General features: G+C 31.0%; 1 protein-coding gene across 1 annotated transcript in view; it reads right to left on the reverse strand.

Annotated features, from left to right (window-relative positions):
- LOC115883549 (F-box/LRR-repeat protein 16) overlaps positions 1-15,066 on the reverse strand; it is a 35,868-nt gene that overhangs the window by 12,175 nt on the left and 8,627 nt on the right. The gene's annotated exons all lie outside the window — the stretch shown is intronic.

A 15,066-nucleotide genomic window follows, 5' to 3' on the forward strand; every position in this document is an offset into this window, starting at 1 on the left:
GAAGGAATAGATGTATAGAATTATTGCCTCTTATCTCCACTTTACAGACTGCTTTTAATTTAAGGCTAAGAACATAGTAGAGCGACGAGGATAGCGGCTAGCCAACAGTGCGACATCGCGTCCAAATCAAACCTGTGAAGGCAAGTACATGTGAACATAGTAAAGCGATCTGCTCGAGCGGCGAGATCGATTCAAATAATTTTGTTTTCGTCACTATATCGCGCTGTAGGAAACGATGGATTCCCAAAAATTAATAGATTTAGTGTTTGTAAGAGAGATTTTATGGGATCAGAAAGGTAGTAATCACCATAACCGATACATTTTCTATAAGTTATGAGATGAAGTGGCAACAAAATTGCGTAAAGATTGTAGTAACTTGCCATACTTTCTCGGGTTTTTGAAAACTTCATCTAACCAAATGTTTGCGACATTACTGCCCAGAATTTTAGTCACCGTTAACATTTTAAATTATCAATAAGCAAATAATAAATTTGCACAAGTATCTCGCTATTCCTCGTCGCTCTACTATGTTTCAGCACCTCGAGGCTTGCTCAACGCGGTATCGCGCTGCTTACTCGCCGCTCCACTATGTTCTTAGCCTAAGAAAACACATGTTTCACTCAACAATTTTAAATAAATATTTTGTTAGTTTTCTATGTTTTTAATGTATTTCCATCGACAATGGCTCCATCGACAGCCCAACCGTCCGCCAAGAGTGCCACGTGCCAACTGGTTCTTTAAAAGGCGCCGCGCCGGCGTGGCGAGCTTGCGTCATGCGATAATATTAAGCGACGTTGCCTTAGTTACAACAATTTTAAATTCAAGATATTCCAGGCAATCATATTCGTATTAAATTTAAAAAATAAAAGAGAGAAACATCAACGGAAACAAACAAAATGGTCGAATCGAAAGCAATCAAAACACGCTTGTCGAGACAGTTGACTAACTTAGAGGATATGCGTATGGCATAATTGTTATTAGTGTTTTATTTTGCTCTGTAATCAATAGCTATCTAAAAATATTAGATTAAATTGTGTAAATATCAATCAAAATTTGAATTAAAATTAGTGAATTTATTAACAAATTTTAGATAAATGTGTAGGTACATAATTTTAGTAAACCTCAAAAGTAATGTTTTGAGGTACCGAAAAAAAAACGGCGTCAGCGATGGCTATGAAATGACGATCGACGACATTTCCCATATAATTTTACATATAAAATGACAGCGATGTTCATTTCATAGCCATCGTTGACGCCGTTTTTATTCGATCATGTGGTATAATTAGTGGAAAAGTTAAAAGTTTGTTATTTTTTTCTACTAATTGAAAATTACTACCACTAATTTTAACGTTCTGAATGCCTATATTGAAAGTTGAAAGTAGAGGAACAAACTTTTACGTTAATTGAAACCAATAATTTATTCCAGTAATTACGTGGTTCCGAATGAAGCTTAAAATCTAAAACAATCTTTTAACTTTTTTTATTAAATGAAAATTATTACCACAAATTTTGACGTTCTGAATACTTACGTTGAAATTAGGGGAACAAACTTCTATGCTAATTGTTACCACTAATTTATTCCACTAATTTTTAGGTTACGAATAAAGCTTTAATCAATATACAAACTATTTGTTTTTTAAAGGCACAAAATGATTGTGTTTGCTCATTTGTGGTACATATATAACAGAACATATTTCTTTTGTTATACCGACTACTGCATATTGTCGCATTCTTTTTATCTATCGAACCAAAGCAATTTATTTTTCTCGTATATTTCTCTCGAAAATCTTGGACGAAACTCAAGGACTTGTCTCCTTTAAATTTTTATTTTCTTTTATATTTCACATACGACACTAAGGTTGTAATTATTTATTCACTTATTTTTCGATTTTAATACAAAGTTGAGTGATGATTTCCAAAATTATTATTAGCTGTACTTCAAAATTTAAATACCTAACTATATCTATTTGTTCATTAAAATATACATTTTCAAACAATTCTTTTTTCGACATTAATCTCCTTTTTAAAATAAATTGTGTGAACATTTTCAAGCTGAATTTTTTTGATGGTATAACTCAAATATACTTGAAATATCCATCTATCACAGCATTTTTGGATGTATGCCAAAGTTCGTTTGGACTGAAAATCGACATTTTGTCTGCAACACTGATAAATAGCCCGATAAAAAATTAAAAATCTTCTTCATTTTTAAAATGAAATTAAACAATTAAAATTCAATATAACTAAAATTTATGATTAAGGTGAGCAATATACAGAAATTTGCACTACATAATCTGGTCAATATTTAACCACACTATTATTGCCAATTATGACTTTATTTAATATCTATTTACATATAATAAAACAAATACATACTCAAAAATTCTAAAAACAAATTAATTACACTTAACTTTTTTGCAGAATTAATATCTACATTTTATCTTTTAAATATATTGGGTATTTTGCCACTCAAAGATTAACTAAAAAATAAAAAAAGTTATTTTTTGTAGAACGCCAATGAGTAATCTACACAAAAGCCAGTTTCTCAGTAATTGTTTACTTATAAACAAATTTAACTAACAAAAAAACACAACATTTTTGAGAAGTGCATATCCCTTCTCGTCAGTAACAAAACAATAAAATAATAATTATTAAAAATGGATTTTTGTAATCAATAAAAATGTAAACAATAATTATCATATTTATTTAAAAAAATACATTGGTTTTTAATTAATCGTGTTACGCTAAGAATTATAAAACATTAAATACTTTATTGCAAAAAATCCAAAATTAAAAAGCGAACCTTGCAAGTAAAAAATAAATACTCACTTTTTTCATTTAAATATTTCATTCATATAATTTGCTATATCAAACTATTCTAAAAGATCTCTTTATATCTCAAAAAGGCCATCATAAAAGCTAACAATGCTTATTAAAATCTGTAGGGGTCCTTTAAGCAATTGAGCATTAAAATTGAAAACACGTGGAGCTCATTACTGCAATGACTTTTATTTTTGCCAATGAAGCGGTTAAGTTTTCTTGTTGTTTTCTTTCTTTGTTCGCCTTTTGACGTTCAATTTTGGTTTTCAAAATCGGTAAAATGGCTTGTAAACAAGTATAGAAGGAGTTTAAAATTGTAAATGACATTATTTCAGCATATAGACCAAAATGTTTATAGTAAAATATTAAACAGATTAACTACTGATTCTTTTAACGTGGTAAATATTGACTCAGTATTGATACTAAAAGAATCTCGGACTTCCATTCTCTTCATTTATTTTAACTTACACAACGTTTGAGTCAGATGTATGACTGACCGTTATCGAGTGTAAACTATTTACATTGAATAACGGCCAGCGTTACATCTGGCCGAAACTTTGCGCAAGTTAAAATAAAGGCAATGCAAATCGAAATTCTTTTAGCATCAACATTAACTATGGTATGGTGTATTCTGATAAGTTATTACAATTTATATGTGAACCTAAATAAGGATTTGGAGAAATTTAAAATGTGGTGTTTCAACATTTCACTCACGGTAAATGAATCTAAACCAGAATTTATAAGATTTAACATAAATATAACTATAAAAGAGCAAAAAATAAAAAATCTGAAGTTGATTATAGCGGAATTAAAATTCATAATAATTTAAAATGGGGCACGCCTATAATTAGTACAATAATAAATAGTACCGTATTATCGAATAAAAACGGCGTCCAGTTGGCTAGGAAATGACGAACGATGACATTTCCCATATAAATTTACAAATAAAATGACAGCGATCTTCATCTCATAGCAATCGCTGACGCCGTTTTTATTCGATCATACGGTATAATTGCCAAATTCCTAAAACTTAAAAACATAATACCATCAAAAATGAAGAAACCAACAAATCATGCATTATTTTCTTCATATTGTTACGGACCCGTACCGTTTGAACTCGGCCTTAGGCCTGGCCACTCGCCTATGACTCATACGCCCACCGACGTTTGAAGAACGCCGCTAAGAATTTTCGAGATAAGTCTGGATTGTATGTTTCTCTCATATATAAGCCGATGCCCGAAACCTGAAGAAGATAGAGAGAAAATAACCGATCGACGCGCACAGTTACAATCGCCGCGCTAATTCAAAATAAATTGCTGTTAGATAAATTGTAAATAAGTTATAAATAGTTCTTTAAGTTTTCTTTTAATCGTTATTGTTTGTTAATTAGTGTTAAATAAATTGTGTTTAAATAAATTGTGACTTTCTATCCACACGGAACCGACGAAAAACGTAACAATATATTTAATAATATGTGGTGTAATACAACAGAAAAAAACTTAAACATGCTACAAAGAAAACAAAATAAATTACTAAAAATAATATTTAATCTAGATAAACTAACACCAACAGAATAAGTATATTAAAAAACAGAGGCATTAAACATAAAACAATTAATAAAGTATCATAATAATATATTAGTTCCACAGAAAATCAAAAATAAGTTAATAGTCCTGTAACGAACTCAAAACTTAGAATTTGTAAAAATCTAATCGTTCAGCTACAATACTCCGCGTCGTATGTGGTGAACAACCCTGTATATTTAGGTTTTGACCTTTTCACTTCAAGAAAAAGGAACAAGTAAAATATCAAAAAGCTATAGATTTTGCCAGACGGAAGCGGATTATTCTTGGGAAAAGTTTACGATTTATGATCCCTTTTTCCCTACCCTTAACCAGCGAATCCTTGCGTAATGGCCACTCTACCCCGTTGTATGTACCGACCTGCTTTACTGAATTCTAAAGAAATGCGTGTTTCTATAGCGATGTGACAAGATAAAACATTGGTTTTGGATTTACATCGTAGGCGAAAATGAACTCTTAGAAAACTCTAGTAATTTATTTACTTTTTATCTACACTACGTGCAACTATGTGGATTCTAGATCATCTTTAATTATATTATAGAGTCCATTACTCATTATTCATTGATATTTCGATCTGACGCGTTGATGCTAGGCATTGTGCAGCAAGTTCGCAGGAAGTTTATCTCGGATATTATTAGTAGGTACTTGATTTGCTGATTTGGCAGTACATGTGTCTAATGCTGCAGACGCAGGGGCGGATCTAGGATTAGGAAAATGGGGGGAGGCTAGACACAAAACTTTACTCAAAGTACCGGGTGTCCCATTAAGAATAGCTCTCGGCTGTATCTCGGAAAGTATTAGCCGTATTTATAACTAAAGAGGCTATGAAAAATTGCTGGAAATTATTTTCAAGTTTGTAGAACGACCGCTAGAGGGCGCAACAAAAAATAACAACAAAATAAACAATAGCAACAAAAAATAAGAAAATGCAGTTTTTACACAATTTTGCCTAGATAAAGTGTACTATAAGTAATAGCTTCATAATCTCCAGTAAATTTTGAATATTTTTTATTAGAGCCATTTTCCTCTATCTACCACAATAAAGTGGTGGAGGAAGGTTAGATCTGTTTTTATTTAACTCTATAGTATACCATATAAACAATAATAATAAGCTTTTGAACATAGACGCTAGGGGGCGTTGTCTTACAATTTAACTAACATTGCGCGTCTTACCTTATTTTTACAATACGGTATCACTAGCCCTCTTGATTATGCCCATTCTAACAAAAAATAAGATAGAAACAGTTAGTTTATTTTAAAATCGACGAAATACCAGAATACCATAATACCAGATGTGTTAATATCTAATAATTAAGATATTAATAACAGTGAACAAGAAACGATGATTCAGTGAAGTCATGGTAGGCTTTGGAAAAAAGTTGCTTTTGACGTAATAATATAAACGACAAATTGCTATTAGATCAACTTCAAATAATAAAAGCAGAAAAAAACGCTGCTAAGACTATCAAATTGTTGCGCAATGTTAGTTAAATTGTAAGACAACGCCCCCTAGCGTCTACGTTCAAAAGCTTATTATTATTGTTTATATGGTATAATATAGAGTAAGAAACGCTCTTTTAAACGAACCCTCGCTTGTTGGATTCCGATCATCCAGTCCAGAGTTATTAATGTTTAAATAAAAACAGATCTAACCTTCCCCCACCACTTTATTTTGGTAGATAGGGGAAAATGGCTCTAATAAAAAATATTCAAAATTTACTGAAGATTAAGAAACTATTACTTATAGTACACCTTATCTGGGCAAAATTGTGTAAAAACTCAATTTTCTTATTTTTTATTGCAGTTGCGCCCCCTAGCGGTCGTTCTACAAACCTGAAAATAATTTCCAGCAATTTCTCATAGCCTCTTTAGTCATAAATATTTTTTTCCGCAGCCCCTACGGCTAATACTTTCCGAGATACAACCGAGAGTTATTCTTAGTGGGACACCCTGTACATACTCCGGAGTCGTTTCTGACATAATAAATTAATAATATCGTATTACATGACTGAACCTAAAGATAAACCCCGTGAATCCGCCACTGTGCAGGCGTAATGCAATAATCAGTTTCAAAGTAGATGTTAAATGAGAGATAAATCCTTGCTTGAAAATGGAATGGAAAGTCGATATTATTTTCACATTTGTGAAAAAAATACATATCGATATTTGTAAGATCTAAAAGTGACCAAAACAAGATCAAAACAAAGTGCATGTGGATTGATGATGTCGACAAATACAAAAAGTTTTTAAGAGAAACTGTCTATTTCTAATGTTTAATAAGGTATTTATACAGAGTGAGTCCTAAATAAGTGCAAATATTTTTAGGGGTAGTATATTTCGACGATGGAAACACAATTATTTTCGAAAAAAGTTTTTTTCGAAAAAAAATTTTAGTTAGAAAATATAATTTGTTGATAATATGGCTTGGCAACATAGGTAGTACATCAAATTTACAAGAAACAAAATCCAGAAAAGATCCAGTGATTTTCAAAGTTTTAGGAAAAAAAATATTTTTTTTGAAAATTTTCAAAGTAAAATATCTCGGTTATTTTAAATTTATTTGAAAAATGGTAAAGAGAAAATATGTTTCTTTTGTCGAGATCTACCAGCCTTGAAAATATTTGCATTATTTAAGACTCACCCTGTATAGAGACTTGTGCCATAGCTATAAATAATATAAATGTTTGTTGTCCTTTTTTAAGTAATCGATATGTCACTGTAAATGTCCGAAATGTGGTAAATCCTAGGTTTTACCGCATTTCTAGTTGGTTAGCGTGGTTATCTGGAGGGTGTTATTTATTCATAAATAAATCCTAGGTTTAGCGCGTTTATCCTAGGTTTTACCTCATTTCGGACATTTACAGTAACAGATATAAATGACACAGGCCATGACCTTTGACCTCTCTAATTCTTTAATGCACGCTCACCCCGAAAATTCACTGTCTTGATTGCTCTTTAGTCTCGGGTGTGTTGTGATGTATAAATATAATGGCGTCCACTATTACGAAACGGCGCAAAAACTCATTCGGATTGCGGATGACTTTTTACGCAAATAAACCAGCCTCTACACTATGCGGAGAATTCTTCGAAGCAGGTCAAGCTCGCGTTTCGTCGCCCAACTTTGTCGCATTTTGGTTTATTTCCTGTTGTCTTGACCCACTTTGGTTTGCCTCGACCTACTTTCGATTCTTAAAAGCGCCTGAAAACTACTCGGGAAGAGGGCGTGGGGGGATGTTTTTTGACGTTTCTTATTGCCTCGTTCAATTTTGTTTCATTTTAAGCTATTTCCAAAACTTGGCGGTATCTGTACCCGAGGCAAAGGATTTTTTTTCATAAATTTCAGTGAAATAAGTAAACCTAGATGTTTCTAAAATAGCTGTTGTTACGATGATAATTACATCTCGTTTTATGTTGATATATATTCCACAAGATTAATATATGAACACGCGTTTATAATACCGTATGATCGAAAAAAAACGGCGTCCAGTTGGCTTGGAAATGACGATCGATGACATTTCCCATACAATTTTACATATAAAATGACAGCGATCTTCATTTCATAGCCATCGTTGACGCCGTTTTTATTCGATCATACGGTATGTAGAGTAGATATTATTTAACAACAAAACTTTTCACTCAATCTGCAGGAATATAACTAAAATATGTTTATTATTTAATTTTATTATAATGAATTAGTATATAAAATTGTATATGTTAAGTTTGTTTACGCGGCCTTAATTGATTAATATAACAGTAGTATTGCTTGATAAGTAATACTGGCAACATCATCAATATATCGAGCTGATTGGGAAAATTACTGATCGACCCGATGTCAATAAAAGATACTTTTATATATATAATAATAACTTGGTTTGATATAAAACCATTCAAAAATTAAAAATAATTAGACGATTTTTTAAAAAGTTTAACACTGTGGATTATAACCTATAAAAGGCGGGCCGCCGCGCCAGAGCAATAATTAGTCATTGCGCATTGCCCTGCAGTTTTACGATTTTAAGTTTTGGAAATATATTTTTTACTATATTGTAATTAATAATGTTAGATAACGATTAAAACTAAATATTCTTGTGTAACCTGAGAAGAATAGCCAATTTAATCTACCATCGGTAACTGTTTTCTAAATGCACTGTTCTTGATTTTTCATATCAGTTTAATATAGTGGTATTACACTCCATTACAAATGATTGATATTTATTCATACTTCATGTTTACTTATTTTTTCTGAAGTCACCACACACTGTTTTTTATTGTTAACAATAAAAAACAAACAACCAATCACGAGGCGTCTCGAACTATTTCAGGAAACGTGGGAACTAATTTATAGTTAGGTGTAAAAGTATTTCCAGAAATGTTTTCCGAAATATTTCCAGAAATATTTCGGGGATAGTGTAGAGCTGTTTAATGTTTAATCAGCACACGAAATTAACTTTTTTTCACTTTATTAAAATGCATGAGGTTGTTTATATTCATTGGCTCTGGACAAGCTGTGAGACACAAAATAAATGATTCTCTTTGCTCAAAATTTAGCGGTAGTCTAGTATAGTTCTGAGGAAAATCACATATTGATCGTTAAACTAATATATCGATAATAGCATTTAGGCCAGTCAGCTTTTGAATATACTAAACATTATGTTTTCGAAATAAAATTGTGAATGAAATTCGGTTTTCATTCAAAAATTAATTTGCTGCGACGTTGCCATTAATCTAAAATTTTGATTTATTAAAACTATACCTTAAAATTATTAGTCTGGTTCATTTTTAATTTTGATATCTTCCGTCATATGGGGCCATATATGTACTTAGTTTTTTAATTTATGCGATAGCTTATCAACAAATGAGGTGGGCTTGTTTTGTTTTCACTTGTTATTTGAATTATTTGTTTATTCAATTATCAGGTAGTAATGTAGTTAGAGCTAGTAATTCATTCAAATTAAAGGTATTTCACAAGACATTTTGATTTTAAGTAATTAAATATTTTATTGCTACTTATGCTTTGACAGTTAAGCGATTTATAAATAACTAGCGTGTACCCGCGACTTCGTTCGCGTCGAATTAATCATTTGTAATGGTGATTATAAAGCAAAGCAAGAATTTCTATTAACATGCATTCTGGATAAAATTCTCTCATATTTATGTCAGCATGAGAAAAAACAATATGACGATATTATTATATAACTTGGTAATATTTGAGGGGTAGTTTCATCTCGTTGGAATTTGACTTTCGAAAAATCCGTTTACCAAAAATCAAAATACGCTTTTTACGTCAAGCAGTTTAAACAGAATCGTGGTTAATCAATTACCTACCCAACTTTTTGGAACACCCTGTATGATTTTTAAAAAATTTAAAAATATGTAAAAAACAAAATAAATTATGCGTGTCCAAGCGTTTTCCCGAAAGACTAACTGTTTTTTAAATAAAAAATGTTGTAATATTTGAGGGGCGTTTTCACCCTCTTGGAAATTTGAGATTCGAGAAACCCCTCTTTATCGAACCTCTACACCCCACAGTCAATCCGTTTGCCAAAAATCAGCTTTAAACGTCAAGCAGTTTAAGCAGAGTCGTGATTACACAATGGTTATATTTTATGAAACACCCTATATAAATTTTTAAAAAATCTTAAAATATTTAAAACAACAAAATAAAATATACGTGTTTAAGAGTTTTTCCGAAAAACTCACCGGTTTTTAAATAAAAAAATATTCTAATATTTGAGGGGTGGTTTCACCCCCTTAGAATTCAAAGAGAGTTTCGAAAAATTAGAGTTTTGAAAAATCCCTTCTTATCGAACCTCTACACCCTAAAGTCAATCCGTTTTCCAAAAACTCAGCTTTTTACGTCAAGCGCTTTAAGCAGGATCGTGATTAATCAATAACCAGATTTTTCAAAACACCCTGTATACGTTTTTAAAAATCTTAAAATATGTAAAAAACAAAATAAAATATATACGTGTTTAAGCGTTTTTTCGGAAACTTTACTGTTTTTTAAATTAAAAATATTGTAGTATTTGAGAGGTACCAGGTGGTTTCACCCCCTTTAGAACTGGAATTTCGAAAAATTCCTTCTTATCGAACCTCTACACCCTAGAATCAACCTGTATGCCAAAATTGAGCTTCTTATGTAGAGTGGTTTGAACAGGATCGTGATTAATCGGTGAGTCAGTCACCCCAGTTAAGGATTTTATATATTAGTATAGATTACACAATTTTTTTAACTTTAATAGCTTTCTCGTTGTTTATATGTCTGTTTATAACTTGACTAAATTTTTTTGGATCATAAATATATCACCAAAGATATCACGTAAAAAATATAATGGATATAATCGGGCTGAAATAGACAACCATGGTTCAAGTTTACGATCTGTAGCCGTCATTTCCCCCAGCAACCAGTGAATTTTGATATTATGGCTCGCTAGAAAAGTTATATCTACACCGATTCCCCTACAGATTTCTAAAGAATTGCGTTTCTGTTATCAAACTAAACTTTATCAAATAAATTGTTTTCAATATTACATACCAAATGAAATTCTTTTTTAATTAAAAAATTCTTCAGGGATAATATTTTTATTGAGGAAATTTAATAAAGTAACTTTTCAAATTAACGTATCTACATTTCATATTTTTCCTTTCGTCAATTTCTCTGAAATATTCTAAGGTTTCTAATATGGTAAATTTTGTGTGCTATGAAAAGTAACTTTTGCTGTTTCTGAACGTCGATGATTGATCATTTCCTTAGGGATTGAATTTCCCTAAGAAATTAAAGCTTCCCACTTAGAGCGCCACAGATTTTTTTCGATATAAAGGAAAGGAATTTTTAGGAAATTTACTTACAAAATATGTACAAATATTTAAGAGTTTTTTTTACAATTTATTAGATATTATTTAGAGTTTTTTATAATTTATTTTGTATAAAGGTGTTATATATCTATATTATTTTGTCTATGATAGAGTAGATGAATTAATAACAACATTGGAATTTAATTAAAAAATATTCATAAGCACAGTTTTTAGATTCAAATTATAAAAAACTATTTTTATTCTTTATTAACTAGAAGACATAGATTATGGTAAGGAACCTCTGTTAATTGGATACTTTTTTCAGCTATTTTTATTTACTATATTTTGTTATATATTATCTTCATAGCGCGTAGTGTACCAATTTAAAAATATTAAAATCGCAATCGCAGGTTACAGTCACGGCAATTTATAAATCACAATCGAAGTTTTGCTCATCTCTATAAAAAACTACTCACAGCTTCAACATTAAACATTTGCATGCATATAAAAGGCATTTTCTTTTGTTACTTAACAAAAACATTATAAGAATGGATTAACATTATAATATAGGAATCAAATCATAATCATAATTGGAGCTACAAGTCTTCATAAATCTTTGCAGTGTTTATTATTATTGCCCTCCACACTTACTGGTCCTGTATAACAATTTTCCATCATTTCATGTCCCACTTTATGTCGTCTTTTACAGCATATTTCCGCCTTTTCTATAATGTCCTATCGATCATCGATCTTCTACCATCTGGTCTTTCCCATTACACGTTATTTATAAGTTATAAGTAATGATATATAACTCTTTATCAAATAGGACTAAATTGACTACGATGCCCATTTCTATACAGGATGAGTTTTAAATAAGTCCACATATATTCAGGACTGGTAGACCTTAATAAAAAAATACATTTTTCCTTTACCGCTTTTCAAATAAGTCCAAAATAGCCAAGTTATTTCACTTTGTAAATTTAAAAAAATATATTTTTTGCTTAAATTTTGAGAACCACAGGATCTTTTCTGGGTTTGCTTTCTTGTACATTTAATCCACTACCTATGTTGTCATATTATTGTCAAGAAATTATGTTTTTTAACTAAAAACTCCATACTAAAAACTAAAAGAAAATCCAAAAATTTTTCAACACATTCCAAATTAAGAAAAAATGCGAAAAAACCTCATAATCGTGTTTCTGGGGTAGAAATATACTACCCCTTGAAATATTTGCACTTATTTAAGAGTCACTCTGCATATTCCATTAGATCTTCGTTTCCGAAGAGAGTTCTGAGAGATGGGCGATTTAGTGGCAAAGCACCTGTCCGAGATTTAGCTGGCGTTACCGTCAGCCTGTCCGAGAATTCCGAGATTTAGTTTAGCTCTGCGCCGCTGCACGCTGATTGTCGTTTACAGCGCAGCGGATAAAGAATACTGTAACTGTACCGTTGTTCTGCTTTTAGTCGACCGAGTGGTTGCCGGAGGCAGTGTTGTCAGAACTACTGATATATTCGTAGATTTACGAATTTTGGCTACAATATGTTAATAATATGAATTTTCTATCATTAAACAATTTAATATAATATTATATGATTAAACAAAGAACGGCGTTGAAAAGAGTTGGCTTGGAAATGAAGATCGCTGTTATCTCATATGTAAAATATTATTGTAAATGCCAATAATTGTCATTGCCAAACCAACTAAACGACTTTTTTCGGATATACGACATATTCAGTACCTATAAAATAATTTTTATTTTTGTTGATTATTCTATGTTTAACACGAATAATTCATCAATACATAAACGCGGATATTTTATCCAAAGATATTTTCGTCAAACATATTACAGATATTACACATTTTAATATGGCAATAATATCACTTTCAGTTCTACACCGTCTTCGATATGCCTTGGCTGACCGAATTAAAAAAAATAAATGTTTATGGCCGCAAAAGGCGGATTGGTGTCTCGTACAGCACTTGAGACGTAAGGGGAAATCAAATCAGCCTTGTAACGAATTCGCCCATTAGGTTGCGTCTCTTCCCAATTTTTTCAATGAACGACACTAAAATGTTAAAACAGAAACAAATATAAATTAAAGCTAAACTATAAACAACTTAACAATTCGGAAAATGAAAATTTTGATATGCTAAATTTGGTTTTATTTAATAACGAGAATAAAATATCACAGAAAAAGATTTATACATTTTTAGATATGTTTAAGAAATTGTAAGAATTCAAAAGAAAATATGAGTTTATTCATGAGTTAATTAGAGATTAAAAAATTTAAGGAGCTTTCCTGACAAAAAATCATTGTTTTTTCTTCTTTGAGAAAAGAAAATGTCTAAAAGTTTTCCTTTAATTAGGTTTCTGACGGGCATGAAGATCTAATCAAAAAGGCTCTTCTGCTGTTTCAAACGCCCCTTCTTCTTTCTTGACGAGATATTTTTCTTATATTTTTGGTACGGTAGAATGATTTGATATTGAATTACAAACCCGAGGCACGTAATAGACAATTTAACACTTAGGCAATTTAGTATTAATATAATATTATCTTTTGTTCTTTTCCTTCGTAGCTTGTCATATTTTTAGCAGGGTCTTTCTAGGGGACAAAATGTATTTTTGAAATACCTAACAATTGATAAAAAATGACATCCATAGTTTCTTATTACAATCTTTCACTCGATAATAAAATACTGTATAACTTTAAAAAATGGCGTTAAAATTTAATTACAGTGCATTAAATGCAGTGATGTGAAAACCGTATCTTTGTATTTCTACTCATATACGGAGAAATCCCAATGACTAAAAAATACAAGGACAAATACCACCCGACACCAAACTGATACCATTCTTCCAAACAGTGCCGTGTAGCACATATTTTTCTTAACATAGCCGCTTGAAGCAATATTTATAATTTTGTTAATTATAAATATTGCTTCTAATGTTTTGACTACGCCTATGGTGTATGCGGTGGTATCATACTAATTAATTACGAAAAAACGTAAGATACAAAACTAGTCGAGGTATAGCGCATATCAAGTACATATAATATCAGAAAAATAATTATCTAACTCAAAAAATTCAAAAACGCTAAAAAAATGGAGTTCACCATAAACACTAAAAAGACTGTTTATTTCTGTTTATTTCCCTATGAAACGTAATTCTTGACTCTTTCTTATCATTTTGCGCATTTTACACTTGAAATCTGAACTATTTACCATTGTAATAAAGTTTATACAAAGTTCACTACACACAACAAACTAGTAAAAATCGTCTCTGATGACTCATTCGTTACTTCCAAAAAAAAATGGCGTCTAACGTCACAAATTCTGTTGCAGCCCGTATATGGGCGTTACATGTCCTTGTATTCTTTAGTCATTGAAAAATCCCATAACAACATATGAAAATGGGACATCCTGAATATGACAGTGACAGTTGTTATCTGTCATTTGAATTTAAAAGTTAATTGTTAGGTTAGGTCGTAGGATAAATTTTGGATCTAGTCTCTCAAAATCGTTTCTTCTCTCGATGGATAAACTTTCTTCTAAATTTTAACAAATAAAAATAAATTCAAAGGAGTTAATGCAGCTCAGAAAATCTTATTCAATAATTTACAAAGACCAATTAGATAGAGAAAAGCCAAGGGAATTGAAAGCAAAAAGACAATCAAATCGTTGAAAGCAGTAATTGTGCCACTGAAACGTTTCATATTTAACTACGAAGGGAGGGTTAAGTATGGCTCTGGTGTGGATATAGCGCAGTTGAAATTAGTGATCACGACCCTTTGCTTAAGAGGGATTATTTTATTAGAGAAGGTGTATTATGCACTAAAGAAAATTAATTGAATAAGGCATTTAAATGAT

The sequence above is a fragment of the Sitophilus oryzae genome, unplaced genomic scaffold (assembly GCF_002938485.1).
Source record: "Sitophilus oryzae breed Bouriz unplaced genomic scaffold, Soryzae_2.0 scaffold_111_pilon_pilon, whole genome shotgun sequence".
In the NCBI taxonomy this organism is placed as follows: Eukaryota; Metazoa; Arthropoda; class Insecta; order Coleoptera; family Curculionidae; genus Sitophilus; species Sitophilus oryzae.